This window comes from Gekko japonicus, unplaced genomic scaffold, assembly GCF_001447785.1.
Source record: "Gekko japonicus isolate JY-2015 unplaced genomic scaffold, Gekko_japonicus_V1.1 scaffold4653, whole genome shotgun sequence".
Taxonomy (NCBI): Eukaryota; Metazoa; Chordata; class Lepidosauria; order Squamata; family Gekkonidae; genus Gekko; species Gekko japonicus.
Window position 1 is genome coordinate 59,236 of NW_015168803.1, and position 5,352 is coordinate 64,587.

A 5,352-nucleotide genomic window follows, 5' to 3' on the forward strand; every position below is an offset into this window, starting at 1 on the left:
TAAAGTTGGTCTCCATGCTTGAAAGGAGATGGATGGGGTCTAATGACTGGATTCTCACAATTTAGGGTACATTGATCTCCAGTTCTGACATATTTATTACCGATGTTGTTCCGCCCCCCAGTTGCACCCAAACAGATGATAACCAAAAACCAAGCCTGTCATTCTTTTTATCTCTTAAAAAACATCTTCACTATTAGTATATTATAATAGTTATTTTAATGCAATGCAATATTTTGTTGATCTTTGACATAACACTGCATCGCTGGAAAAGGATTCTGTCAGTTAACTCCATGTTTTAGCAAAGCAAAATGTTACTTCAAAAAAACCCCTCAGTTTACTACTCTTAACAATTAAGAATGTAAGCAATAAAAAATCCCCTTTGGTGGGCCACAAAAAAAAAGAAAGAATATAATTGAATATGTAATGTAATTTGGAATGGTAGATTTAAATGTAATTCTCTGCTCTGGGGACAAAAAAAAAAATACACAGCCAAAATGCTGTAAAGTTGGTCTCCATGCTTGAAAGGAGATGGATGGGGTCTAATGACTGGATTCTCACAATTTAGGGTACATTGATCTCCAGTTCTGACATATTTATTACCGATGTTGTTCCGCCCCCCAGTTGCACCCAAACAGATGATAACCAAAAACCAAGCCTGTCATTCTTTTTATCTCTTAAAAAACATCTTCACTATTTTGCATGATAATTTAACAAGCCACCCTCTATATATACAACTTTGATCTGTAATTCCATCTCATTGTCTGATGCACACAAAAGCTCACACCTTGAATAAAGCTTTGTTGGTCTTTAACGTGCCACTGGACTCTAACTGTGTTCTATTGCTTCTGACCAACAGGGCTGCCTGCCTTGATCAGAATGTAAAGGTTTTGTACAGCATGCTACTCAGCTCTACTCCTTCAAAAAATGATGTGTCTCTTTTGCTGCCATTTTCCCCCCCATCAGTTACTGTTTGGGCACCATGGGCTGGATCAAACCAGCTTTTCCACTGATGAAATAGGGAAGAAGCAGACCCCTTTCACAACCAAAAAAAGGCAATGCTAAGATCATGGTGGTTTCATTGATGAAAGCCATGTAGGATGTAGGATGTAGTGAGGACAATTGGTTAAGACTGAACAAAAAAAGTTGGCTGGATCATCGCTCCAGTAATAGGCTTAACAACAGATGAACTGGTAAAAGAAATGGAGATGGCCTACAGGGCATACTCCAATTATATTAAAAAAATAGCCTGCCTGGAGAAATTGTGGTCAGGTTCTCAAGAAGACAGATCAGAGATGCCATCTTAAAAGCGACATCAGCAACTCCACTGAAAATGGGAAATATAACCATCAAAACCTTAAAAGACAGTCCATTTGAAATCCGACAAAAGAGGAAAAATTATAAGGATTTAATCTCTTTTCTTCAAACCAATGGAATATCGTCCAGGTGGGCGATCCCGGAGGGTGTCATCTTTAAGATCAACGATAAAAGAGAGAAGATAGACTCCACTTTCAAAGCTAAAGAGTTTTTTACGGCGCCAGTTGGGAAGGGAGGAAGAGTCTAAGGAGGAAGAAACGAAATCTAGTGACTCTGCCACCTCTGGAACGGAAGAGGACTCTGCTGCAGAAACAGGAGCAAGTGCTGCTAGGGTTGTATATGACTTCAGAGACAGAAAGCCGAAGTAAAGGCAGAAGGATTCGGAAAATAGCCTTTTGAAGCGAAGAAGAAGATGATCAGAAAGTTCTCTCATAACAACTAACATATTAACACACAAATATCCAAGCTAAGATAAAAAAGAACTCCACAAGTATATTGTGATACTAACACTTATAGTATTAACACTTACACTAACAGGGATAAGATCGTCTCTCTTGGAGTTTTAGTATAGTGTGGTTATCTTTTCTTAATCCCTAGATGTAGTACCCTCCCTAATATTTTCTTTGTAGTTTTGTAGTTTATTGCAAAAATAAAAATATCCCTTCGGGGGTTTAAAAAAAAAGTTGGCTGGATTGAACCTCCCCTTTTTTTTGGCATGAAATGGAGTCTTTGAACTTTTTGACCCCAGGCAACAGTGATCATCCATGAATGTGATGCCATCATGGCACTACATAATCTATCAGATTTGACTGCATGATTCCATCACCACTGAAGGCAAACAAATCTTTATTGTTTCATTCACTCTGTATAAACCTGTTCACCTGTTAAAGTGAGTGCTCATTCATCCTTTTATGTGCATACATCTGTTTGCAAGAGAGAGCCAATGTGTGTTCACTCTACAAATGAAATTGAGGACCAGTTCCTGCATAAATGTGGAGTTTCGACCACACATTGAGCTGTACATGTATTGAACGTAACATGAGAATTACTCAGTGTATGTATAAATAAAAATCTAATGTGCACTCTAGATGGATTGTACATGCGGTCATGTCCAGTGACATGGCGGGGAACAGAGAAGTGGAAACATTTCCTCATTACTCAGACAATTGTCATATCAATCTGTTTTCCTTGGCAAGCCTCTTCCTGCCTTGTGAATAGTTTAGAGTTTCCACCTTTTTTTGCAAGGGGGGGGGATGAGAAGTAATCAAAAGAAAGGTGTGTTTCAGAACTAACCATAATGTTTGTGAAATGTGCCTTCCCCCCTTTTAAGTACTCATTCCAAAGTATGAGTCCATGGAACGACCCTTGTGAAACAAGACTGGAAATAACAGTGATAAAATCATTTCAAACTCTTATTTAATTTTCTTGACATGCTTTTAAAGTGCTCGGGTTGGTTCGTCAGCTTCAACTGAATTTCTTTGCCAATAATTACAATGTCACTGTTTCATGTGAGATAGAGGTGTCTGCTAGGTACACTGGAAATGAGTGCATTTACCAGTCAGCTGAAAGTCAATACCAGCTAATCTTACCTGCAAACAATTGCAATCAAACATCATTAGAGTCATTGGCAATAAAAATACTTCAGACCTCCCTTCCTGGATTCGATGTTTGTTAAACAGGACAAGTGACACTCTCTGACTTCACAACAGGTGATCGGAGGCTATTTAGTTGCTCAAAAACTACTTAGGGACCCTGATCATGTTTCCTGATTATGCATGGCATCGAACTATGTTAACAGGTCATGTTGGGAATCCCCAAATATCCCCATCCATGCAAAATGTCCATTGTGCATATCAGAAGGATCAATCATCAGGTATGCTCCATTATGTCCAACTGGAGTGCCAGAATCGAACATCTGAACATCTTTTGCCTGTGTTCATACCCACACTTTTCCATGCTCATTGTACATATGTGCGTATGTTCCAACTGTTCTTATTTACCAGCAACTGTCATTGGGGGGGGGGGCCTGTCCTTCATAAGTCCCTGTATGTCTCCCCTTTTTTGCCTTTTGGAGAATATGAGCTTCTTGAGTTACTCTTCAGGTTTAGCTTCCTCCAGAGGGTCCAAAAGAATGAAATGTTTGTGTAGTGGATGGCTGCATTTTGTCTGTATTTGTAATTTATTTATTTACTTCATTTATACCCTGGCTTTAGGGACCCATCGCAGCTTCCATCATTCGCCTCTCCTCCATTTCATCCTCATAACAACCTGAGAAGTAGGTTAGGCTCAGAGTGTGTGTCTGGCCCAAGCAAGCTTCCATAGCCAAGTCAGGATTTGAACCCGGGTCTCCCAGATCCGAGTCTGGCACTGTAACACTTTGTCACACTGGGTCTCAGATAAATACATGTGCTTATGCACCGAAGGCCCTTTCACAGACTACCATTTCACAAACTGAAACTGTCAATATATGTTGAACTATTGGTAGCACATTATAGGACAACCTTTTCAGGAAGAGCTTTAATAAAACACTTGATTGCAGGGGGGGTTTGTGGTGGTACTCACTGGTACAGAGTACCGGCACCTGTGGGGGGCTCTCCCAAGACCTGAGTGGGCAGTTGGTAGGAATCAGTGCAACCTTATGTATTACTAGTCTAGCATCATCTTTATTTCTATTATTACAAAAAAGGCATGGCTTGATTGTCTTCTGGATTAACAGAGCACAGGCTGTTTCAGACTAGAAACTTTCAGCAACTGGAGTAGAACAAAGTCAGACTAGGGGAAGAGGGCTCTGTGACTCTTGGTATGGAAATGTGGGGAGGGGGTGTTGTATATGTTGGAGAGCATGTCATAAACCCGACTTGTTTTTTAACATTCATGCTAAGATTCAAAGGGGGCTTTCTCAGCTAGGCCAATTCTTTATATAAGAGAATAGTGTTTGAAATCACATGAACAATAGACTGGTTAGCTATAAGTGGAAGACGTGCCTATTATAATCTTCTGGAAATTAGAAATGAATAGAGTTGTGACTTAGGACAGATAAGCCTCTGTGAGGAGAGACCACTCCCTGAATCCATGGCACTCTAAGATGGTAAATAGGCAGGGCTCCTCCAACAGGCCAGTGGAGTTCAAACCAGGGTTGTCAACCTGGGCTGGGAAATTCCTGAGATCTGGGAATAGAGACTGGGGATAACAGGGTTTGGGGAGGTGAAGTACCTCAATAGGGTATAATCCCATAGAGTATACCCTTCAAGGCAGCCATTTTCTCCAGGTGAACTGAATCTGTAGTCTGGAAATCACTGTAATTCTGGGAGATCATCGGGCCCCACCTGGAGGTTGGCAACCCTGACATAAACCCCTTTTTCTTGTTATTTTAGGGTTTACTTTTAGACGATAAGATTCCGACCTCTGTGATCATAATGCTTCAGGTCTGTTGAATGTTTGGCTTAGTGGTTAAGCATCATATTCTTTTCTCTTCCTCCCCCAGGGTTAACGCTTCCATTGCTTAAATATTTCCTTGATTTCTCATGGCAAGATGTGTTCAGTTTGGGATAAACACTTTTTCATCCCCCCCTTCCCCGAAACCTCAGTTTTTGTCTCATTTTTAAGCTAAACAACGGGGCAACTGGGTGAAGGCGATGTGGGGAAATAAAGACCAAGAGCACAGCAGTTCTGGTTCCTGCAGTGGCTGCTTTTGGGGGTAGGCTCTATGACATTATACCCCACTCAGGTCCCTCCCTGCCCCAAACCCTGCCCTCCCAAGGCTTCACTGCCAGATCTCCAGGAATTTTCCATCCTGGAGTTGCCAACCCTAGGAGAGATCGTAATTTTTAAAAGCTGTTTGGCTTGTTTGCAGGGGTCTTTTTGTAGAAAAAGAGCTGCAGGAGCTCATTAGCATAACTCATTAGCATATGCCACACACCCTGATATCACCGGAAGTGTGTCATAAGGCCACACCTCCTGACATCACCGGAAGTGTGTCATAAGGCCACACACCCTGACATCACTGGAAGTGTGTCATAAGGCCACACCCCCTGACAT